We start from the raw sequence: 26,872 nt of genomic DNA, 5'->3' as shown, positions 1-26,872 counted from the left end.
CAGACACAAAAAAGAACATACTATCTATACAATAGGGATCATGGTTACCATTGAGGAAAAGGGCATAATGATGGGAAGAGGCTTGAGAACACAGAATGATTTTGGAAATTAAAAGCATGATAGGTGAGAAGCAATCTACAGATGTATTGCAATCCCTGTCAAAATACTCAGGACATTTTCCATAGAACTAGAACAAATAACCCTAAAATTTGTATGAAACCACAAAAGATCCAGAATTGTCAACTCCAGAAAAATAAATGACCCAATCAAAAAATGGGCCAAAGAACTAAATAGACATTTCTCCAAAGAAGACATACAGATGGCTAACAAACACATGAAAAGATGCTCAACATCACTCATTATCAGAGAAATGCAAATCAAAACCACTATGAGGTACCATTTCACGCCAGTCAGAATGGCTGCCATCCAAAAGTCTACAAGCAATAAATGCTGGAGAGGGTGTGGAGAAAAGGGAACCCTCTCCCACTGTTGGTGGGAATGCAAACTAGTACGGCCACTATGGAGAACAGTGTGGAGATTCCTTAAAAAACTGGAAATAGAACTACCTTATTATCCAGCAATCCCACTGCTGGGCATACACACTGAGGAAACCAGAAGGGAAAGAGACACGTGTACCCCAATATTCATCGCAGCACTGTTTATAATAGCCAGGACATGGAAGCAACCTAGATGTCCATCAGCAGATGAATGGATAAGAAAGCTATGGTACATATACACAATGGAGTATTACTCAGCCATTAAAAAGAATACATTTGAATCAGTTCTAATGAGGTGGATGAAACTGGAGCCTATTATACAGAGTGAAGTAAGCCAGAAAGAAAAACACCAATACAGTATACTAATGCATATATACGGAATTTAGAAAGATGGTAACAATAACCCTGTATACAAGACAGCAAAAGAGACACTGATGTATAGAACAGTCTTATGGACTCTGTGGGAGAGGGAGAGGGTGGGAAGATTTGGGAGAATGGCATTGAAGCATGTATAATATCATGTATGAAACGAGTCGCCAGTCCAGGTTCGATGCACAATACTGGATGCTTGGGCTGGTGCACTGGGACGACCCAGAGGGATGGTATGGGGAGGGAGGAGGGTTCAGGATGGGGAACACATGTATACCTGTGGCGGATTCATTTCGATATTTGGCAAAACTAACACAATATTGTAAAGTTTAAAAATAAAATAAAATTAAAAAAAAAAAAAAGAAATCCAAGAAAAAAAGAGCAAAGCTTGAGGCATAATCTTCCAGACTTCAGTTGCAAAGCTACAGTAATCAAAGCAGCATGGTATTGGCACAAAAACAGACATATACATCAATTAATCTTTGACAAAAGGAGGCAAGAATATCCAATGGATAAAAAATAGTCTCTTCAGTAAAAGGTGTTGGAAAAACTTAACAGATACATACAAATGAATGAAGTTAGAACATACCTTTACACCATACATGAAAATAAACTCAAAATGACTTAAAGGCCTAAATATAATACATGATATCATAAAATTCTTAGAAGAAAATGTAGGCAGAACATCCTCTGACCCAAATCTTAGTAATATTTGCTTAAGTCAATCTTCCAAGGCAAAAGAAATAAAAGCAAAAAATAGACAAATGGGACCTAATTAAACTTTAAAAAGCTTTTGTACAGCAAAGAAAAGCATCGTCAACCACACACACACACACACACAAAATGACTACAGAATGGGAGAAGACATTTACAAATAATGTGGCCAACAAGGAGTTAGTTAACATTCAAAATGTACAAAAATCTCATATAACTCAATTCAAGGGAAAAAATAATTCCATTAAAAAAAATAGGCAGAAGACCTAAATAGACATTTCTACAAAGAAGACATACAGATGGCTAAGAGACACATGAAAAGATGCTCAAATGTTGTATGGCAGAAACCAATACAACATTGTAAAGCAATTATCCTCCAATTAAAAATAAAATAAAAAGATGCTCAACATCGCTAATGCAAATCAAAACTGCAACCAAGAATCACCTCACACCCATCAGAATGGTCATTATCAAAAAGTCTACAAACAACAAATGGGGAGGATGCGGAGAAAAGGGAACCCTCCTACACCATTTGTAGGAACATAAATTGGTACAGTCACTGTGGAAAAGAGTATGGATATTATTTTTTAAACTAAAAAAAAATATATAATCTGATCCAGCAATTCCACCCTTGGTTATACACCTTGAAAAGACAAAAACTCTAATTTGTACCCCAATGTCCAGAGCATCTCTATTTATAATCATCAAGATGTGGGAGCAAACTAAGTGCCCATAGACAAACAATTGGATTAAAAAGACGTGGAATGTGTATACAATGGAATATTATGAACCCATAAAATGAATGAAATACTCCATTTGCTGCAACATGGATGGACCTAGAGAATGTTAGGTTTAGTTAATTAAGTCAGACAGAGAAAGACAAATACTATTTATCACTTATATGTGGAAGCTAAAAAATACAAGCACAAGTGAGTCTATATACAAAAAAGAAACACTCACAGAGAGAAAACAAACTTATGGCTAACAAAGGAGAAGGGAAGGGAGGGATAAATTATGAGTATGTGATTAGGAAGCACAAACTATTATACATAAAATAGATAAACAACAAGGATTTGTCATATAGCACAGAGAATTATAACCTATTATCTTTTAATAATCTATAATGGAGTATTATCTGCAAAAATACTGGGTCATTACTGTTCTGTACACAACTAACACGATGTTGTAAATTAACTATACTTCAATTTTTAAAAAGGTGAAATTTTAAAAGTCCTAGAAAAGTTAGAAAATAAAGTTAACAAAATCTTCAAGAATTCAAGATAAGTATAAGAAACCATAAGAAAACTGAAGGTCCGATGTAGAAGATTTAATAATGGGAGTTGCAGAAAGAGTGAAGATAGGTGATGCCAGGCCAGGGGTGCAGTTTGTTTTTTTTTTAAATTAAAATTTATTTATTTTAATTATATGCTAATTACTTTACAATATTGTATTGGTTTTGCCATACATCAACATGAATCCACCATGGGTGTACATGTGTTCCCAATCCTGAACCCCTCTCCCACCTCCCTCAGCAGATGAATGGATAAGAAAGCTTATATATGTGTATATTATTATATACATAATGTTCCATTGTGTATATGTGGTACATATACACAATGGAATATTACTCAGCCATTAAAAAGAATACATTTGAATCAGTTTTAATGAGGTGGATGAAACTGGAGCCGATTATACAGAGTGAACTAAGCCAGAAAGAAAAACACCAATACAGTATACTAATGCATATATATGGAATTTAGAAAGATGGTAATGACAACCCTGTATGCAAGAAGCAAAAGAGACACAGATGTATAGAACACTTTTTGGACTCTGTGGGAGATGGGAGCAGATAATTTGGGAGAATGGCATTGAAACATGTATAATATCATATAAGAAACGAATCGCCAGTCCAAGTTCAATGCAGGATACAGGAAGCTTGGGGCTGGTGCACTAGGATGACACAGAGGGGTGCAGTTTTAACACAGCCCAGTTTTCTCCTTGCAGAGAGAAACAAGTAAGGCCACCTCCCAAGCTCTACATCACAGTCATCACGTCCCCCAGAGAGACTAGCTCCCTCCACAAGCCCTACGCTCAGAAATCTGAGAAAAGGAGACAAGTGGACCAGATTGAATAAACAGGCCATTGTGACTGCTGGTCAACTACAGTCAGGGCTAGAGAAGCCTGCCAGTACAGAGCCAAATGTTGATCCTTGGGGAAAAGGTCCACTGACCAACAGGCCAGCCCCACACATCCATTCATTCACTCACCCATTCATCAGGCTCTTGTTGCGAGGGCCAGCCCTGGGCTGGGAACTCAGTAGTGCTCCTGACCTCTGAAGATGATGACTTAGCAATGTCCTGTGGCCACAACTGCCAGTGTGTGGACAGCATTGCTGTAGGAAAGGTCTATTGAGCAGCCTACAGGATGTAACTGGGAATTTAACAATGCAGTGAAATCTTGAGCTCTGGAATGTCTTGCTTCACTATCAGTTTTGCACAGCTGATTCCCTTTGGTCAATGTCTTTGGAGGGAAAGGAAACTTAATGCTTCTTTAGCTTCTACTGGGTTTTACATGTAATTAACCACACATCTCAGAGCACTTGCACTGGAGGCAGCTAAAATGGCAGCAGGGATGTGCACAAATGGGATACTGAGGGGAAGAAGAAGAAAGAAAAAAAAAAAAAACGCGTGAAAAAAAACTGTCATTTTTATGAGGCTGGAACCTCTCAGTTGCCTTATGTTACAGGGAAAACTACTCTCCAGTCTTTGTGGAGGGAGCCATGCCAAGCACTTGCCCCAAGGGAGAGAGAGGCTTATCCTATGGAGTGGTTAGGAGAAGGGGGCTCTTGGCCCCCTCTCCCCCCTCTCACCTGGGGTTCTCCTCTTATGGGGCTCACCCACAGAGGGTGGGATGGGTCTGAGCCAACAAGGAGCCTCTCATACACTACGAGTCTGTCTAAAGTTGGAGACTGGTATTAGAAAACCCAGTTTCTATCAGGAAAATAGTTCACTGCTTGCCTTTCCCTTAACTGATTCAGACAGAAATTAGGAGAAAAAAAAATATATTGAGTTCCTTCAAACCCCCCAAAGTTGACCAACAGAGAAATCACCCTGAATTTCTCTAGGTTTCATGGGTCTGTGGAATGTTTAGCTCTACCCCAGTATCTGCAATGATTCTCACATCATCCATACCTCAGGCCTCACCAGCCCCTCTACTCTCTGTCCTGCAGCAAGTCCCCTGCAGGCCTGGCTGCCTCACACACAACCCAACTTACCTCTTCCTCAAGAGGGGCTCACATGTTCCTGGTCTCCCTGGAACCCACCACCCCCACCCTCACAGCCTGAGGCTCAGTAACACACACTCAACAAACAAGTGAGCCAGACCTCACTCACTTCCCACAGCAAGTCTGGGCTTCTCTAACTCTCTGTGGAGAAGGGCCTATTTCATTAAACTCCCGTATGTTGCAGACTGATTATTTAGCACAATGCAATAAAAATAAAATACTATAAAAATGAAATGAAAAAACAATGACACACAGAATACAAGCCCCCTACACCCTTGTGATTAGACCTAACACACATGAATTACTCAGAAGAACTACAGTTTCTACAACAGTTTCTAGCTACATGCCTCTATTCTGCCTTTATCTTCTTGTGTATAGGTGGTTCATGATGTGAGCACACTTGCACAGGGTCCCCTCCTTGTCACCTCTCTGCCTGTGCATAGCTCTGGAAGCTCAGCACAAGCCAGGAGGTTTGACCAAGCAGCCTATGTTCCTGAAACAAATTGCTTTTCTGGAGCCATAAAATTAACTTCTGGAGTAAAATATTAAACTTCACTCTGAAAACAGAATGATTTATGCTCTTTACTGAAGAAAAATATCAGTGCAGCTTTTAGCTTCCCAAAGTAATTTAAATCTCAACTTAGTTTCAACTTAGAGAAAAAAATAAATAAAAACAACAAAAAGCACTACTAAAGAAAGTCTTCCTTACTCAGGGAAACGTATGGCATGGGGATTTCAGCCCTTCTCAGTGCAAAGCCAGGTCCCTGTGGGACACTTCAGGGAACTTGCTGGAGGCCTATCTGCTGCCCATCTATCTACTGCCCTCACCATGCTGGTCCACCACTTCTGCCTCTGACAGCCACAGCTCCCTGCAAACAGGATTAACCTGCAAGGCAGCAGCTAGTTAAAAGAGCAATTAGAGGCACTGCCTTAGGGCTCTGTTCCTCTTTTCTACCAGGAAGGCACAGTCTGAGAGAGACTACAGGAGAAATGCAGAACTGCCACCATACTGGTCAGCATCTGGATTCCTGCAGCCCCTATCTGCATACACTTTCTCCATCTCCCTCTGTCCTCAAGGACTGAGGGCACCTTCATACTTCCAAGTCAAGCAAGCAGGCAACTGCTAAGAGCTGAGAGGTACACAAAGCTTTGGGCAGTCTTTCAGGACTGTGCAGTGGGAGTTGAGTCTTGCCCAATGAGGAAGAGGTGATCTGGTGAGCACAGTCATGTCTCCCAGAAGGCTCACCTCACAAACACTAAGACCCAGCTTCAACTAGAGCAGGTTAAGGAGATTTCTTCATGTTAAAAGCCTGCCAGAAACACATAAATCCTATCTGGAGAAGCAGAACCCTCATCTAGAGCTTTGAATTGTATCCATGATTAAAAAAAAAAAAAAAAAAGCTGTGCAAAAAGTCAAGAACTGACCAAAACAAAAAGGAACAAGAGACATGAGAAACAGACCACTGGAGATCTGAGTTATCAGAAATTTGTATTAAATAGCTGTGATTACTATGTTCCATAAGTTAAATGATACAAGGTTTTAGCAAAAAAATCAAACGAAATTTCTAAATTAAAAACAGAAGTGAGAATTCAATAAACAGCAGTTTAAAGATAATTAATGAAATAAAAAATGATTTACAAGAACATACGTAGACTGAGGCACAGAAGTTGAGAAATACAGAAACAAGCAAGAAACACAGTGACATGGTGGAAATGTCTTTAATATGGTAACTGTGGTCCCACAGGAGGAGAAGAAGGATGAAGCAACAACCAAAACATGATGCAGAGAATATTCTCCCAAAAGATGAAAGATATCAAACCACAGATTCAAAGAGGTCATAACCTGTAAGAAAACAACACTGAGTATATCAAAAAGCCAAAAGAGAGAGAGATTTTTTAATGCAGCCAGAAGAAAAAATTACCTGTAACAGAGTAATAAGACTGAAATAAAATCCCTCACAGAAGTAATGGAAGCCAGAAGAAAATGGAACAGCATCTTTAAAGTGCAGAAGAAACAAAGTAATTGTCAATCTGGGTACTCTATACCCAAAAAAATATATCCTTGAAACAAAGGCAAAATAAAACATTTCAAACAAACAGAATTCATCATCAGGAAATTCACTCTAAAAAATACCACACACACACACACACACAAAATACCAGAGTAATTTTTTTGAGCAAAAATATGGAAGTATAGGAAGAAATTAAAAATGCAAAAGATAAAAATATGTAAAAATCTAAATGAATGCTAACTATACAAACAAAAATAATAATAATGCCATGTGTGGTTTAAAAATATATGTAGAATTTGTATACATGACAAAAAATCACAAAAGTTGGAAAGCAATAAATAAAGTTATTTATTAAATAAATAAATAAAATAAATGAAGGTCCAAACATTCCTGGAAAATAGTAAAAATACTACTTTAAATTAGACTGTAATTAGTCAAAGATACATGCTGTAACCTTAAGTGTAAGCCCTTAAAAAATAAACAAATGTATGCCTAAAATGGTATTGTTGTTGTTCAGTTGCTCAATCATGTCCAACTTTTTGCAACCCCCTGAACAGCAGCACACCAGGCCTCCCTGTCCTTCACTGTCTCCCTGAGTTTGCTCAAACTCACATCCATTGATTCCATGATACCATCCAACCATCTCATCCTCTATCATTCCCTTCTCCTCCTGCCTTCAGTCCTTCCCAGAATCAGGGTCTTTTCCAATGAGTTAGCCCTTTGCATCAGGTTGCCAAAGTATTAGAGCTTCAGCCTCATCATCAGTCCTTCCAATGACTATTCAGGGTTGATTTCCTTTAGGACTGACTGGTTTGATCTCTTTGCTGTCCAAAGGACTCTCAAGAGTCTTTTAATTAAGAGGTTAAAAAAAATGAATAATAAAAATACACCTGACTACTCCAAAAAAAAGATAAGAAACGAAAGAAAACATAGTTTAGATGAGAAAGAGAGACTGAAAAAGAAAATGATCAATTTAAGCCCAAAATATTGCAGCAATTGAATTAAATGTAAATGGATTGAATACTCCAAACATTGAGACTTCAGAAAAACTTTCATGTTGCTTGTAAGTTGTTGTTGTTGTTTAATTACTAGGTCATGTCTGACTCTGCGATCCTATGGACTATAACCCACCAGGCTTCTCTGTCCATAGGATGTCCTAGGCAATAATCACACATCCCTGGTGGCTCAGACAGTAAAGTGTCTGCCTGCAATTTCAGGAAAACTGGATTCAATCCCTGAGTCAGGAAGATTCCCTGGAGAAGGAAATGGCAATCCACTCCAGTACTCTTGCCTGGAAAATTCCATGGACGGAGGAACATTGTGGGCTACAGTCCATGGGGTTGCAAAGAGTCAGACACGACTGAATGACTTCACTTTCACTTTTAATAATACTGGAGTGGAGTGCCATTTCCTTCTCTAGGAGAGTTTTCCAGCCCAGAGATCGAACCTGAGTCTCCTGTATTGGCAGGTGGATTATTTACTGCTGAGCCACCAGGGAAACCATTGCATATAAGAGATACATCTTAAACATAAGAACAAAAAGATTGAGAGAGAATGAAAAAGATATACATGAAAAAAACTGATCAGAAGAAAGCTGATATGAAGCAACTTAAATATAAGAACAAAAAGATTGAGAATGAAAAAGATATATATGAAAAAACTAATCAGAAGAAAGCTGATATATCAGCCAAAATAGATTAAGTCAAAAATTTTGAAAACACATTACTAGATAGAAAAAGGAATATCTTCATGTGATAAAAGGATCAATCCATGAGGAAGAATTAACATTTCTAAACATGGATGCACCTGATAAAATAATTTTAATATACATAAACCAAAAACAGATGAAACTAAAAGGAAAATCAGACAAATACACAATCATAGTGACAGACCTGAACAATTAATAAGGCAAGTAGACAAAAAAAGTATTGAGAATACAGGTGATTTGAACAGCACCGTCAACAAATCCACCTAGCAGACATGTACAGAAGGCAGTATCCCTCTGCAGGTTGCATGCTCCTTCCAAGCCCACATGAAATAATTATCAAACAGTCCATAATATTAAGCCTTAAAGTAAGTCTCAAGTCTTAGAATCACTCAGAGTATATTCCTTGAGCATTCTAGATCAGTAGTCAATAACAAAAGGTAAATATAAAATCCTCACATTTGGAAATTTAAGCAAAATACGTGAAAAAAAAATTCATGTGTGTTCAGTTGCAAAGTCATGTCCAACTCTACAAGGCCATGGACTGCAGCCCACCAGGCTCCTCTGTCCATAGGATTTTCCAGGCAAGTATACTGGAGTGGGTGGTCATTTCCTCCTCCAGGGGATCTCCCCAACCCAGGGATCAAATATGGGTCTCCTGCATCTCTTGCATTGCTAGGCAGATTCTTAACCACCTGAGCCACCCGGGAAGCCCAATAAATTCAAAAGTCAAACAAAAAAGTCACAGTGGAAATTTTAAAATACTTTTAACTGATGATGAAAATATGACACATAAAAGTTTGTGGGATATAGCTAGATTCAAAATTAGTGAGAATTGTATAGCCATAAATGTAGATATTAGAAGAAGGAAGGCTAAAAAATAATCTCAGAAAAAGCAAAGAAAATAAAAACAAAGAAAATAAAGACTTCCCTTGTGACCTAGTGGCTAAGGCTTCATGTTCCCAATGCAGGGGGCCCAGGTTCAATCCCTGGTCAAGGAACTAGATCCCACGTGCCACAACTAAGACCTAGCACAGCCAAATAAATAAGTAAATACTTTTAGAAGAACAAAAAAGTATTAGGAACAATAATATTAAGAATAGAAATTAAAGAAACAGGAAACATATAATACAAAAAATAAGCATCACCAATTCTTTTTTTAATTCTAAGATATCCAGCCAAGAAATAAGGGGAAAAGTCACAGCCAACTAACATCAGAAACAAAAAGCGGATCACCAGTATAGATTATACAGAGATTTAAAAGATAGAAAAATAATTTTATAAAAAGTTTATGGTAATACATATGAAAATTTAAATAAAATGAATAAATTCCTTGAAAAACACAACCTACCAAGACTGACCAAAAAGAAAATCTAAATAAGTAGATATATTTTAAAAATTGAATTATTAACTAAAATTCTTCCCACACAGACATCTTCAGGTCAAGCTAGCTTTAACAATAAATTCTATTAAATATTAAAAAGAAATAACACAAACTCTTCCAGATAGTGAGGAAAAAAGGAACATTTTCCAGCTCATTTTAATCTTGCTACCTAGATAGCATATTCAAAAGCAGAGACATTACTTTGCCAACAAAGGTTCGTCTAGTCAAGGCTATGGTTTTTCCTGTGGTCATGTATGGATGTGAGAGTTGGACTGTGAAGGAGGCTGAGCGCCGAAGAATTGATGCTTTTGAACTGTGGTGTTGGAGAAGACTCTTGAGAGTCCCTTGGACTGCAAGGAGATCCAACCAGTCCATTCTGAAGGGGATCAGCCCTGGGATTTCTTTGGAAGGACTGATGCTGAAGCTGAAACTCCAGTACTTTGGCCACCTCATGTGAAGAGTTGACTCATTGGAAAAGACTCTGATGCTGGGAGGGATCGGGGGCAGGAGGAGAAGGGGACGACAGAGGATGAGATGGCTGGATGGCATCCCTGACTCGATGGACGTGAGTCTGAGTGAACTCTGGGAGTTGGTGATGGACAGAGGCCTGGCGTGCTGCGATTCATGGGGTCACAAAGAGTTGGACACAACTGAGCAATTGAACTGACTGAACTGAATCAAAAGTCGACAAGGGCATTACAAGAAAGAAAAACCACATACCAATATCTCTCATGAACATGGTTGCAAAAGTCATAAACAAAATACTAGCAAATTAAATCCAGTGACATATACAAAGAAACAAGCTATATTTATTTTAGGAAAGCAAAATTAGTTTACAAATAAATTCAACTAATGTAATTCAACAGAGTATCCAATAAGGGAGTAAAATCAACTGAGCATCTAAATAGATACAGAAAAAGCATTCGATAAAATTCAACATCCATTTAGGGAACAAAAAAGATTTTAGCAAACTAGGAACAGAGGCAACTTCCTTAATCTAATAAATAGTATCTACTACAGAGAAGGCAATGGCACCACACTCCAGTACTTTTGCCTGGAAAATCCCATGGATGACGGAGTAGCCTGGTAGGCTACAGTCCATGGGGTCGCTAGAGTCGGACACGACTGAGCAACTTCACTTTCACTTTTCACTTTCCTGCATTGGAGAAGGAAATGGCAACCCACTCCAGTGTTCTTGCCTGGAGAATCACAGGGATGGCGGAGCCTGGCTGGCTGCCGTCTGTGGGGTCACACAGAGTCGGACACGACTGAAGCGACTTAGCAGCAGCATAAACAATCCCTGCAGAAAATATTTCCCCTAAGCAGTAAAATATTGAAGACCTACTCTCTGAATTCAGGGCCAAGAAGGATGACCACTGATTATCACTTCTATTTAACACTTTATTGGAGATACTGGCCAATGCCTAAGGCACGCAAAATCTAATACAAGATTTGGAAAGGAAGAGATAAAACTATAATTTATATTTCTATATTCCAGCAACAAAAAAATAGAAAATGAAATTTGAGAAAGGATATCCACTTATAACAACCAGGAAACATGAAATACCTAGGATTAAATCTGACAAAGGAGGGGGGGCACATCCTCTACACAGAAACACAATATTATAGAAGGAAATCTTAAGACACATAAACACATACACTGTAAGTTTCTGTGATGCAAACATGTCAGTTCTCCCCAGATTCAGCAACAAACTCAAAGCCATCCAATCCAGCTCCTGCCTCATCTTGGTCAGTCCCGGTCCTGAGCCGAGCACAGGCCCCTCCAGGGCTGCCTACTCCAAGCCTGGGAGCTGCACTTGCTTCCCCAAACAGCCACAGCCTGACTGGAGGCTTTGGAACGCCCCTAGGTCCCCAGTCAAGGCCAGTCTATGAGTCCTCAAGTGTCACCTGCCATTAGCAGACCTGCCTGCCAGCGTCCTGTGCTCTGGAATGACTCCTCACATCATCCTCTTCCCTGTCCTGCTCTGAAGATGCTCTGCTGACTGCATACATCTGCCCCACCCCACTGGGTATGCTTACTTTCCTCTGAAATAGGCAAGCTAGAGTCAGGCCAATGCCAGTTTTCATCCCAGCGTGGTCAACCTGCTGAAGCTTGTGTGTTCCCCCCGAGCTTGCATGTCCACACACACAATCCTGACATTGTAGTGTTGATGTGAAAAGTACAATATAATGCAGACAGTACCTGGTCAGGTGAGGGCCTGACATACAGTAAATGGTTCAAAATGAAGACAGATGGGAGATGTCAGGAAAACACGCTTTTCTATGAGAGTGTTCACATCTTCCTAAACAGTGGTGGGTCTAAAGCCAAACTTAATGGGTTTTTCCTGTCCTTCTTGAAATAAACTCAGCCCTTCTGTGCTTGTCTTTGCAAGTTTCCTCATAGCACAGGTATTCTAAATATCCTGCTCTAGTCCAGCCACCATAAAGTAAAATGGAGCCTTCACAGTACAAATTAATAGTAGGTCTTACTTAATTAAGATTAATTTTATGTGAGATCTTGGGAGCCTAATCACTTCATATGATCCATCCTTATTCTTGATCCCAAAACCTCCTTTGGAAACATGCTTGGTTAGGTACAATTTAAGTTTTCTAGTTTAATTATTTATTGAGCTTCCACTATGTGATACTCACTTTGTATACCTTATCTCTAAACCTCATAACAACCTTACAAAATTAGGTATTAATACCCCCATTTTACAGATGAAGAAAATGATGCTTGCAGAAGGAAGACGACCCTGCCTGGGGTCACAAGTGAAACACTCCTGGAGTGGAGTTTACCATGAGTCTCTAACCCTAAATCATGCAGCCTCCCAGGGCCAACAGCTGGGAATGAGTTTCCAGGCTCTCCTTCTGAGCACTGGGGATTTCTCTTATCCCAGTAAGTATCACTGGTCCATAGAAGTATTAACAGGAGAGAAGGAGGTGCATCATTTCAACAAAATTGTCATGACACTATGAATTCAGAAGTTACTTCTCTACTTGGTCTTATGAAGACCAACAGGCCAGTACTCACCTTGATTTGGTGTCAAGATTGATTTTCACTGCAGAGTACATCATGAGAAATGCTGGACTGGAAGAAACACAAGCTGGAATCAAGATTGCCAAGAGAAATATCAATAACCTCAGATATGCAGATAACACCACCCTTAAGACAGAAAGTGAAGAGGAACTAAAAAACCTCTTGATGAAAGTGAAAGTGGAGAGTGAAAAAGTTGGCTTAAAGCTCAACATTCAGAAAACTAAGATCATGGCATCTGGTCCATCACTTCATGGGAAATAGATGGGGAAACAGTGTCAGACTTTATTTTGGGGGGCTCCAAAATCACTGCAGATGGTGACTGCAGCCATGAAATTAAAAGACGCTTACTCCTTGGAAGGAAAGTTATGACCAACCTAGATAGCATATTCAAAAGCAGAGACATTACTTTGCCAACAAAGGTTCGTCTAGTCAAGGCTAAGGTTTTTCCTGTGGTCATGTATGGATGTGAGAGTTGGACTGTGAAGAAGGCTGAGCACCGAAGAATTGATGCTTTTGAACTGTGGTGTTGGAGAAGACTCTTGAGAGTCCCTTGGACTGCAAGGAGATCCAACCAGTCCATTATGAAGGAGATCAGCCCTGGGATTTCTTTGGAAGGAATGATGCTAAAGCTGAAACTCCAGTACTTTGGCCACCTCATGCGAAGAGTTGACTCATTGGAAAAGACTCTGATGCTGAGAGGGATTGGGGACAGGAGAAGGGGACAACAGAGGATGAGATGGCTGGATGGCATCACTGACTCGATGGACGTGAGTCTGAGTGAACTCCAGGAGTTGGTGATGGACAGGGAGACCTGACATGCTGCGATTCATGGGGTCGAAAAGAGTCGGACATGACTGAGCGACTGATCTGATCTGATCTGAATGATTATGAGTTGAGAGTAGGATCCAGAGAAGCTGCAGAAAGTGACATTTCAGACTTCTCACTCTCAACGTTCTGGGCACTCAGTGAGAGGAAGCAGAGTCCCCTCAAGCACACTTCACCCAGATGTCACTCAGAGGTGTGCACCATCCTGGCTATGAGACCCTCTCTTGTGAATTAAGCACTTAGCTAAAAAGCAGGAAGGAATTGACAAAAAGTGAACAATGCCTCTGAGTCAGCCTGGCTGCTGTACATACAAATCTCATCATTGCATCATTTGTCTAAGAAAATTAAAAAAAAAAAAAAACTGAAATTTGAAGAATTTATGTGGTTAGTTCAAGATCACATAGCATGGTATAGTGGAAAAAGCATGGGGCTTGAATCTTGGTTCCAACATCTATTAGCTTGGACAAACTACTTAAAATCTTTGAGTCTCAACTCTCTAACCTGTAAAATGAGGTAACAAGAGATTCTTACCTCTGGCCAAGATGGAGTGACAAGACCAGATTCTCCCTCCTATTTGAAACAGTTGAAAAAATAGACAAAATACATGAAAAAACAGTTTTTAAGATACTCTACATCAAGCAACAAAGGACAGGGGCCACTAAGAGGTGGCCAACAAGTGAGAACAGCCTTATGATGGTTCCAGCTTACTGCTCAGAAAAAAGTTCCAGGCCACAGCCAAAGGAGAGAATTCCCTAGGACTCACAGTCTCTCTGAATTGAGGTTCTAGGGAGACTGGCTAGTTTCCAGAACAGAGTATCTGAGAAAGAGAAAAAAGAGAGAGAAAACTGCAGACTAGCAGAGGACCCTTCTTGAGTATTCACAGAGTCCTGATATATGCATAATCATGCAAGGTAACATAATCATGCAAGGAAACTATGGTCAATCAGGGAAAAGCTACCTTAAAAAAATGGAAGGTAGCAGTTCCGAGAACTCACATGGGGATGGAAATATTGCCTATCTCCAACACTCAGACTGGAAAATCTCAAGGTTAAAGGACACTGGGTGGAGTATACCGAAGGGTCTTGCCTCAGGAGTGTGGAAAAATTAACCTTAGGGTGAGTAAAACAGTAAAACATCCAGTTCTATCGAAAAGAATTTTAAATCCAAAAAGGATCAAAGTTGACCTAAATAATTTAACTGAATCTCACAACAAAATTCAAGGAAACTGGTGGCACTACAAGGTAACTATACAAAGGCTGTTGTTGTTGTTCAGTCACTAAGTCATGTCTGACTCTTTCCAAACCCATGGAATGCAGCACACCAGCCTTCCCTGTCCATCACCAACTCCTGGAGCTTGTTCAAACTCACGTCCATTGAGTCAGTGATGCCAACCAACCATCTCATCCTCTGTCATCCCCTTCTCCTTCTGTCTTCAATCTTTCCCAGCATCAGGGTCTTTTCCAGTAAATCTGTTCTTCGCATTGGGTGGCCAAAGTATTAGAGCTTCAGCTTCAGCATCAGTCCTTCCAATGAATATACAGGGTTGATTACCATTAGGGTTGACTGGTTTTATCTCCTTGCAGTCCAAGGGACTCTCAAGAGTCTTCTCCAACATGACAATTTGAAAGCATCCATTCTTCAGTGCTCAGGCTCCTTTATGGCCCAACTCTCACATCCATACATGACTACTAGAAAAACCATAGCTTTGAATAGATGGATCTTTGTCAGCGAAGTGATGTCTCAGCTTTTTAATATGCTGTCTAAATTTGCCATAGCTTTTCTTCCAAGAAGCAACTGTCTCTTAATTTAATGGCTGCAGTCACCATCCACAGTGATTTTTGGAGTCCAAGAAAATAAATTTGCCACCATTTCCACATTTTCACTATTTACCAGGAAGTGATGGGACCAGATGCCAATCTTAGTTTTTTCAATGTTGTTTTAAGTCAGTTTTTTAATTCTCCTCTTTCACCCTCATCATGAGGTTCTTTAGTCCCTCTTTCTGCCATTACAGTGATATTATCTGCAGTCAAGGTTGTTGTCTCCTGGCAATCTTGATTCCAGCTTGTGATTCATCCAGTTTGGCATTTCACATGATGTATTCTGCATAGTTAAATAAGCAGGATGACATTATGCAGCATTGAGGTACTCCTTTCCCAATTTGGAACCAGTCCATTGTTTCACATCTGGTTCTAGCTCTTGCTTCTTGACCTGCATACAGATATTTCAGAAGGCAGGTATGGTGGCCTAGTATTCCCCTCTCTTTCAGAATTTTCTAGTTTGTTGTGATCCACATAGTCAAAGGCTTTCATGTAGCCAATGAAGCAGAGATTGATGTTTTGCTGGAATTGGCTTGCTTTTCCTATGATCCAGCAGATGTTGGTATTTGATCTCTGGTTCTTCTGCCTTTTCTAAATCCAGCTTGTACATCTGGAATTTCTCAGTTCATATACTGTTGAAGCCTAGCTTGAAGGATTTTGAGCATTACCTTGGTAGCATGTGAAATGAATGCAATAGTATGGTAGTTTGAACATTCTTTGGCCTTGCCTTTCTTTGGGATTGGAATGAAAACTTACCTTTTCCAGTCCTGGGGCCATTGCTGAGTTTTCTAAATTTCCTGGCATATTGAGTGCAACATTTTAACAGCATCATCTTTTAGAATTTGAAATAGCTCATCCAATCAAAAATTACCAGACAGGAAAAGACACAGGGAAATACAACTCATATTTCTGACTGCAGGCTCTTAAGAAAAAGAAATTGGCAAGACAGGAAATGATGTTTCATTTAACTTTGGGTTATTTGTCTTGCCTCAAATCTTCATTAAAAAACCAAAAACAAAAATGTTAATCTTCTTAGAGAATAATAGAAAAGAGATCATCTGAAATTTATAAAGTATTTCGGTTAATAGGCTCATTTTAATAATAGCTGATCCGAGGAGAGGTTATTCTGCCAGCTCAGCAAGTCTCCTCGAGGACCTTCCAGGGTGATATTTACTGCTAAAACATAATAAAAATACAGAGAGTGGTTGCCATTCTTGGAGAACAGTAACACCCTGTTCTAAAATCTTACAAGTCATTTGATTCATTTTATTAACTAATTTTTATAAATGTCCAGCCAATGCTAAGCCAGAATTAGTGAACACAGTTCCCAGTCCACACAGGAAGGACTTTACCAAGGTAAAGAATAAATTGGTGAATAAATTGTCGGCCTCTACAGATGCAGAACCTGACCCAGACCTGGCCAAGAAGTCTTGCTTCTGCCAAGATGGACCCTTCAAACTGCTCCCAGACCCCATAGCTGGGCCTCTTGTGTGGCCAGCCAGAACCTGTAGCCTCTGCCTGCCTTGTCCACTGTCATGAGCCCCTGTAGCCTGTCTGCCTGGACGACAGCATGTGTCCAGCAGTTTTGGCTCACTGATCCTTGAAGAGCTCCAGGCTGGAATCCCTCTAAGATTATTTCTTGCCAGGCTTCCCACCCTCAGCCCCCAAAGCCTACATTCTGGACCCTGGGCTGGCTTGTTTCTGACTCTGTTGTTCCCATCAGTATTCACATGGCACTTTATCCCTGGAGTTCAGTCTCCACCTTCAGCTGCCCCGACTTGGGCCCTGGGGATGCAGAGGTGAATGGAAAAACACCCTCCCACCACCACTGAGCAGTACCCAGGCCAACAGACCAGAGCTACTTCCATTACTCCTAAGGTTGGGAAGGACTTGTGAGCAACTGAATGCCAGATTCTCTTTGGGGGAAATGTCCTCAAGAAAACAGCTGTATTTGTTCCCAGAAGATCAAAGTGCAACACAAAAAGTTCTTAGAAAATATAAAACACTAAACAAGTGTGTTCATTATTGGCCACAACTTTGCTTTCCACAAAACCACCCAGATGTCCATGCCCCTAGCAGATGTTCAATAACCACAGACCACTGGGTCACACCCAGAATCTCACACCAGACCCTGCATGAAAGGTTTTATTGCTCCTTTAATTCTCACAACAATCCTACAAACAAGGCCTGTAGTTGTCCCAGTTTATAGAAAAGAAACTGACATGCAGAGAGTCAAAGTGACCTGCCCAGGAAGGTCATGCAGCTGAGAAGTGCAGAGCAAGAATGGAGCCGAGCACATAGCTCCAGTGTCTGAGTACCTAACCACTCTACAACACTGCCCTCTACAAATGCAGCCTGCAAGATACTGCAGAGGACTGCTCCTGCAAGAAAATATATATTGGGCAAACACTAAGTAGTCCTGCTACATGCCAGGTCCAGAAATGAGAATATCCAGCCCAGGCATCAAGGAGTCCTCATCACAAAGACCAGTCAGATTTGCAACAAGCCAGGATGACTTGGATTGTTAGTAGACTGGCAGTGCTTATCCACACAAGGTCCAAGTGCTTCCTCGCAGTTCACATGTGGAGCTTGGCTCACTGATCTACACACATCAAACCTGATCATTTTAATAGAGTTATCTCCCTTCTCCATGGTCACACCAGCAGCCTCCAATTTCCTATGGCCGCTGGGAAGCTGCCCCTGCCCACCTCAGGCCCTGCAGACAGACACAGAAACATAGAGTATTAGGATGTCTCCCCCTCTTCCTGGTCTGAAAAATCTATGCTTTTTACAATTTATTGTTTTTAATATTACCCCAGAAGTGGCAAAATTGCTTCTTTACTCGGTCTGCAAACAGGAGTTAAATACTCATGAAGTTGTTAGAAAGAATAAATATGTTATAAAATTGATTCTAATAAGCTTCTTTCCTCAAAAAACCAATTTAATGAATACAGTTTGACTTCTATTCCATTAATAGTATGCCCAATCACTCTGCTTTGTAAGAAGTGACTATATGCAGAGGATATTACTGTAGGACTACATTTTTTTCTGTACAATTAGCTGCACACGTTTTCTGACAGACTAATTTATGTACTAATGCTTTTTAAAAGCAAAGGCATTTTGCATAGAACTGTACTTCTTGGAATCCATCTGTTGACAAACGTGTGTGTTTCTCACTTTATTTGTTAATGTTGTCCCCTGCTCTGGGATGATCTGGCAGAGGAGTCAGCCTGTTTCCTGGATGAAATAAATACTAAAGGGTAATTAAAGACCAGATGTTAGAAGGTAGGAAAGTGCCCAAAAGGTGTGGTGAGTTCTTGGGTTGAACTTTTTGCTGCTATTAAGTGGGAATTGAATTAAAACATGATTAAAAGTTCTACTTTGGATTTCCTTGTTTGCCTATCACCTTCTCTACCAGGTGGAGGTCATTGCAAGTTTGTTAAACTAGCCCAAGAAAGCATCAAACCACAGTCCATCAATTTGGAATATGCTGGACTTCGTCAGGCTGGTTTGATATACAGGTAGAACTTGCCATCATCCACAGGGCACAGCTGAAGCTGTCCTCAGGGATTCAATCCTTTGTCCCAGGAGAGGAATAAGCCTGCTCCTCACTTGCAGAGGGCTTTGAAAATTACAAAACACCTTGATTTCCAATATTTTATTTTGTCCCAATCTTAACTGTTGATGCTCACCAGCCAAAGACCACCAGGAAGAGAAATAGAATTGGGTGCTTTACTTGATGGAACAAGGGAGGCGGCATACACAGGTGACATGAGGTGCTTTGATGCAAGGGAATCCAGAAAGCCTTACTATAGGATTGGGGCTTATGTCCGTGACTTTGGAAAACGTTCAAGGCAGCAGGAGTGTATTGTAGGTTGAGTACTGCAGGACAAGGAAACAATTCAAAAAGCAGATGTCTTGGTAAATTTTATCTGGGAGGCAAGGAGAACAGATCAAGGCTGGAGCTGTTGTGGGAGGAGAGTTTTGCATAGAACTGTATGCATGTGTGGCTGCCTAGTGTTGTTTGTCTGTCTGTTCCAGCAGGACTGGGAGGTAGGATCTTGTTCTAGCATGCTCACAGAGTGTTCAATTGTGTGTGCACCTGGGAGCTGTGAGCTGCTGCCTATGATCTCATAGCAATCCCCTGGGCAAGGTACAGTTCCTGGGATGGAGCAGCCAACAAATGTCAGTCAGATGACAGTAGGGCAGGTAGAGGGGAATAAATGAGTGGGTACCTACGATCAACATTATCAGCATTTTACCAATGAGGAAATTCAGGCTCTGAAGGGGGTTGGAGGTCACTTTCCCTATTATGCTGGGGACCAGCCCCGGCTGATCCAGGGTATTCGAAGGGGAGACGGCGTCGGCGACCTATTCAAATGGTAATTAGAGATATAAAGAGTAATAGAATGAGGATAGCTCAGTAGGAAAATTCAGTGGAGAAAAGAGGCTGAGTAGCTTGGTTTACGCGGAAAATCAATATAACCCGTGACACCAGGTTAGCTCTGACCACGGAGGCCGCAGGCGCCCTCTCGAATAGCGGAAGGTGCCCCACCTTAGACACCTTCTCGAGTGGGTCTTAGAAGCCCAGGCAAATAAGTGGTCGCAGAGGATATCCACGCTCCAGATGGAGACTTCAGCCGGAAGTTAAAGGAAAGAATGACATGGGGAGACCAAGCATTGGTGAGCAAGGCCCGTAGCTTTATTTTTAACAGGGGCTTTTATACCCTAAGTTACACATAGAGGATAATAGGGGATGCAAAGTCAGCAGTCTTTGATTCTTATCAAAAACCAGGGTTTCTTTCCTGCAAATTTATCGTATACAAATGGTTTAGGTGATTTACATCATCTTCTGGCCAGAAGGCCTACTAACATTTTATGACTCTTGACAAGGACTTATCAACAAAGACTTATTTTCTCTAAGAGTAATTATTTTAAGGTTTGGCGCCATCTTCCAAAGATAAAATTGCATTCCTATAGGGTGGATGTGTAATGGGTTTACAACAAAGGAAAGAATTTATTACCTAAGGGTCTAAAGTTACTAACACCAAGGCCGCTACTTATTTTTTCTACATACCAACTATATTAATTAATACACATTCAAGGATACAATTCAGGGGATGTGAAAACTTGGCAGCAAGCATTGGCTCATCAATGAAATCCTTTACTAGTTTATTCTGACAGTTTCTAACTCTCTTAGAGGCTCTAAGCTATTTGAATATCTTAAGCTTCCTGTGCCTCTCGAGGCTGGGAGACTGTAAACAATCGTATGCATAGCTGTAGGAGTCCGGGTAAACTTGTCAGGCGAGTTAGAGAGCCATCTGAGGGGTTTGGATTTAAACACTCCTAATTGCCCAGGAACTTTATGAATTGGAGCTGTAAGTTAACTCTTTGACAGAGAGAGCGAGATGGTGGTAGGGGACAGCCCCCAGTAAAGTCAGAGGTGAGAGCACAAAGCAATAAAGTAGGCAGGCTCTGGTTTTTTGGGGGAAAATGCTCGAGAATATCCGGGCGGACTCCTGAGGCTCGATCCCGCCTTTGCGTATGCCGAGCCTCCTTCCTCATGACCTTTGTCACGAGCGGAATGCCTCACCGGCTCCCGGCACTATTAGGCTTGGGAGGCAGAGAGAAGACCCACTCAGTGCCAACCTCTGGAATCTTACCTTAGTAAGCTTTTCACAGCACTATTAGCACCAACCTACCTTACAGGTCTGAAAACTATGGATGAAGTGATCGACTCATAATCATCAAATGATTAGATACATAATTAACAAAAAATGGCCTGTGGCTAACTCAAATACTCTGGTCTTTCTACCACTCCAGCTTTCTCAGGTCAGCTCCTATCTAGAGAGAGCTGTAAATCGAACCTCAGGTCACAAAGTTGGTGGGTTTCCAGCATCAGTGGAGGTGAGGTTGGGGGTGCCTCCTGTCTGACTCTGCTCCTGTCACACTTTGGAAGCCCAGCCAACCCTGGCCCTGTTGTCTGCAGAGGCAGAGACACAGAGAAGGAAACAGGATCCCTTGATCCTGCGGAAGGCCAGGGCCAGATGGCTGTGGAAGGAGCCTGAGCTCAACCAGGCAGCTCCCTAGAGGAGGTGTCTGTGAGCCAAAGGACAGGAAGAGAGCAGCTGCCCCAAGAGGGCACAGAGCAGCATGATGTTCATGATGTTTATGAAACAGCTGCTGTGGGGTGGTCATTCCTGTCCCTGTCACAATGTGAAAAACCTGAACTCTGCAGAGGCATGAGTTAGCAAGTTAGTGCAGCCAATGCTCAAAGTCAGGCCCACCGTGTTCCACAGTGCTATCTGGCACATGACAGATGGACAATGACTAACCTTTACGATGGGAGTTAGAGAATGCAGAAGGACCCATCCCTAGCTCTGCCATCTGCCTCCAACTCTCTCTGAGTTCTGAGGCATCTCTATGTCTGAAATGGAGCCCTGCCCAAATGAGCACTCCCCAGGCCAGGTTCATGGAGCCCAGGGACACACAGAAACTTGGAGACCAGTGAAGCTTCTTCACCAGCTTCTCCTCCTCTCCAGAACTGCTGCCCTCCAGGCTGGTTTCCAGGTGGGAGTGAACTTTGGGTTGCATTTACACAAAGGTTCTGTTCAGATGCCATCACTCTAGGATGTTCCTATTCAGATGAGATGCCTCTGGACTCACTTCCCCACCTCCCAGTCAGGCTCCCCAAGTCTGCAAGGCTTGCCAGTGGGGCTTGTGGAGCCACTCACAGGTTCACCCAGGCTCCCTGGCAGCACTGTGGGCACTAAGGAAACACAATCTCCCCCGCCAGCTTTCCTGCCCACCCCACTGCTGCTCTCCACCCCAATCTGGGGAGGGATTTGAAGGAGCAACTCTTCACAGCAAGTTCAAATACCCAATTTCTTTGCCTGCTCACCTAATACTTGCCCTGCCACACAGATGGGCAAAATGCACCTTCAGCCAATGACATGAGCATCCTCCCACCGTGCACTGATAAGCAGTCACTGCTTTCCGAATCGCTCTCATCTTGACATCCTGGGACATAGGTACACCCTGTCAGTTTTCCTCTGCTTGCTTTGAGACTGAACTTAATCTTATAATTACATGAGATAAACTGATAAACTATTACTGACTTTGGGTAAAAGACCACAGTTAACTTGGAATCCTGTTCCCTCTCACTGAAAGATAGCGCACTTTGATTTGTTTGTGGTTGTTTAGTTTTTTTGTTTGTTTGTTTTAAGCAATTGAATTGCAACTTCACAGAGCAGCCGGCAAGTGTGAAGCAGAAGGGAAAGTGTGCATGTATGAGAAATCACCCTTCATTTTCCTTCCAAATGATTCAAAGCATAAATTTGCTTGAGATAGCATCTTGCAAATAACAGGACATCAAAAGGGAAGGAAGTGAATCTTAGCAGCAAAATCCTGGTGATTCCAAGACATGAATTTACCAAATGGTTCTGGTGAACTCCCTTCAAACATTGGTTCCTCCATCTTCTTGAAGACCCACCAGCAGAGGCCAACTCAGAGGAGGAGGAGGAAAGCAATGCTTCTAGGGGGAGAAAAGCTAGCCTGTGTCCAGCAGCTCCTGCACCAATCACACATCCCACCAGCACAGGCTCCTGAGGATTAATCCCCAGATTGTCTACCAGTTTGCTTGCTCCTCCCACAATATGACCACTCCCTACAAAAGTTATTGGATGAGAACAGATCAAACCCAGTGATCCATTGGCTAATCATCCATCAATCACCTCCACCTCAAAGGTTGGAAATGAGAGACAGAGAAAGCATGTGCAATTGGTAAGAGAATTTTAGTTAACGGGGTTGCATTGAATTCAGGTTTCATGATCATATTAGACAGAGGCACAGAGAAAAGGTGGCAGAAACAGAGAAGGAAAGAGGCAGTGCAAACAAGCTCATACATGGAGGGGAAAATAAAAGCCATGGAAGGGAAGTTGTCACTAAAGGACAGTTGTCACTAAAGGAAGTTGTCACTAAAGGAGTGTTCCAGCTCCCAGCCCTGTACCTATGGTTCTAATGTGTCTCCTCTTGCAGCCTGTCCAATCTTCCTAACAGGCCTGCAGTGCAGTAATGAGGAAGCTGAGGTGTCAAAATTTTAAGTTATTTACCAAAGTTATGCAAAGAATTGTTATTGTTGCTGTTGTTCAGTCACTAAGTCATGTACAACTGTTTGTGAACCCCATGGACTGTAGCACACCAGGCTCCTCTGTCCTCCACTATTTCCCAGAGTTTGCTCAAATTAATGTCCATTGAGTTGGTAATGCTATCTAACCATCTCATCCTCTGCCTCCCCCCTCTCTTTTTGCCTTCAATCTTTCCCAGCATCAGGGTCTTTTCCAATGAATTGGCTGTTCATGTCAGGTGGCCAAAGTAGAATACCTGATCCCAAGGACATTCTCGATTTTTGAAGCCCCAGTCATCCAACCTCAAAAATGAAATTTGTAGGAAGACCCTCTTGGCCTCGATCATATGAGTCTTTTTTTTTTTTTTTTTTTTTTTGCTCATTCATGCATCCACTCATCAATCTTTGAAAGCACCACCAAGCTCCAGGTCCTTCCAAGGCATTGGGATACTCAGACGCTGACTCTGCCCACTATGTTTCATGAGGAGCTTGTGTCCTGACTGCTAAGTCCCACCAGAGCACTCTGCAGGCACCCATCCTTCAGCCCAGCTTGTGTCCTAGTGTGGCCTGTCTGGGTCCTGGTCATATATAACTTGGTATTCTTTGTTCTGGCTCATTTTTTAAAAAATTTGAGATTGTCCCCATGTACCATCTTGTGCACTTTACACACTATCTGTCTTTAGCACACTCATTCACACACTCACACCTGACTGGAGAGAAACTGGGTGGGTAACATACAAACCTCTGTCTTTGAACGGGGATGTCCTGTTTCCCAGTTCTGCACTCATTGGGACCACAGCTCTTGTGTGGTGGGAGTGGTTTCCACCTGGCCTGATCCCATCTGAAAACGAGTCCCTGGGGGCCTGCTCAGTCCCTGAGGGCCATGCTTCCTCCCCACCTCCTCTGTAATGAGGGGCTGCAGAATTCATCTGTGTGGTTACTTACACAGATTAAATGGCTCCCCAGTTTCAATTACACGATTTGGGACAAGTTAAACCACCCCATCTAGGGCTTCCCAGGTGGCTCCATAATAAAGAATCTGCCAACCAATGCAGGAAGCATGGGCTCAATCCCTGGGTCAGGAAGACCCCTTGGAGAAGGAAATAGCAACCCACTTCAGTATTCTTGCCTGGAAAATTCCATGAACACAGGAGCCTGGCAGTCTACAGTCCATGGGTTGGCCAAAGAGTTGGACATGACTTAACAATTAAACAACAACAAACCAACCAACCTTTAAACTTTAATTTTCTCACTTTCAAAACAGGGTAATAAGAAGGACCATCTCCTAAAACTAATGAAATAAAAGGAACTAAGCTCTTAACACTCAAGCAGGGCCTTGGTGGCACTGTACCCTCACTCTCCTCATTCTGGCCTCATTGGCATCACCCTGGGCCCTCTCCCCACAGCCTTCTGCTGAAGCTTGGTACTGGGAAGACACTTAACCCCTTTGTGAGGGGAGATACCTCCTCCCTCTCCCTTCACCAGCAAACAGCCCAGCAGAGTCCAGACATTGTGTCCATCCTAAACCTGCATGCAGGTGTTGGGTGTGTGCATGTGAAGTCCTGGAGGAGCTCCTCAACCCATGGCTCGTGAAGATGAGAAAAGTGCTTGTAGCAAGGAAGACCCCACTTGGAGAACTGAGCTCAATGTATGTCACATACTTAAAATAGAAAAGCTACAGTGTGGGCTCTGACCTGTTTTTACTTTCATCCATCAGTGAACAAAAACAATATAGGTCTTAATATAGGGAATTCACTGTAGTTTGTCACAAAAGGAAAATCACACCAAAGGGTCACAGCTGCATTGTTTTCAGCCTACATATATATCACACACACATACATACATACACACATTCACACTCAAAGTCCAGGTGAAAAATCAGGCAGAAAACTCTCAATTCACTTAGAGAATTTTTGACAGTTAACCAAAGGTGTTATGAAATTAAAATTAGCATAGGCACATAGTTTTCTTTTAATTTAAAAATAAAATATTGAAAGACTTTGGGCAGGGAGTGGTCAAGATGGCACAGTAAGAAGGTCCTGAGCTCACCTTCTCCTACAAGCACAAGAAAATTACAACTATTTGAGCCCCTCCTTTCTGCAGCACTCGAGGGACCACGGCCAATCCTCGAGTGAGGCAGATCAAGATCAAAACCGGCGTGGTGAAGTGATTGGTCAAAGAAAAAATGATGTATGAAAAAGAAGCAAAACAACAAGAAGAAAAGATTGAAAAAAATGAAAGCCAAAGATGGTGAAAACTATGCTATTAAAAAACAGGCTGAGATCCTGCAGGAGTCCTGGATGGTGATTCCATACTGCCAGCACAGGTTGGAAGCTGCACACACTGATCTTCTGCAGTTATTAGAGAGTGAAAAAGACTTGGAAGAAGCTGAGAAATATAAGAAGGCACGTTTAGTACTGGATTCAGTGAAATTAGAAGCCTGAATTTTTCTGTACAGGGTATTTTTTGCATTAAATCCTGGGATCCATTCCACAATTTATTATTTTTGACCACTGCTATGTGTTCAAGTAGTACAAAAATGTGATTCTTTTTATGCAGTGCATATATTTTTCTTTGCCTAATTTAATGTGTCAAATAAATGAGTTCATCTAATAAAATTGCTTCTTTCATACAAAAAAAAATTACAACTATTTACAGAGTAACTATCTATGAGAACAACCTGAAGGCTAGCAGAAAAGATCTCCTACAACTAAAGACATAAAGAGGGAACCACAAAGAGGCATGTAGGAGGGGTGGATTCACGGTACAGTCAAGGCCCAAACTCCAGGTGGGCAACTTCCATAAAGAAAGATAATCACAACTGCAGAGGTTTTCTCCAAGGAGTGAGGGGTAGAAACTCCCCAGCCAAAGATCCTGCATTGAGAAGATAAGCCCCCAGAAGATCTGGTCTTGAAGGCCAGGGATTTGCTTTAGGAGAGTCAGAAGCTGTAGGAAACAGAGACTCCACTCTTGAAGGGCAAAATCTCATACTCCAAGACCCAGTGCAGAGGCAGTAATTTGAAAAAAGCCTGGATCAGACCTACCTGCTGATTTTGGAGAGTCTCCAGGAGGCAGCTGACACTCTCCCTAGAGACACAGAC

General features: G+C 41.6%; 1 pseudogene; it reads left to right on the top strand.

Annotated features, from left to right (window-relative positions):
* The window catches only part of LOC109574907 (tubulin-specific chaperone A pseudogene), a 132,577-nt pseudogene extending 106,341 nt beyond the window's left edge, over positions 1 to 26,236 (top strand).
* Positions 26,237 to 26,872: the final 636 nt, after the last annotated feature.

Source organism: Bos indicus, chromosome 2, assembly GCF_029378745.1.
Source record: "Bos indicus isolate NIAB-ARS_2022 breed Sahiwal x Tharparkar chromosome 2, NIAB-ARS_B.indTharparkar_mat_pri_1.0, whole genome shotgun sequence".
Taxonomy (NCBI): Eukaryota; Metazoa; Chordata; class Mammalia; order Artiodactyla; family Bovidae; genus Bos; species Bos indicus.
This window is presented reverse-complemented; position numbering and strand designations above follow the sequence as displayed.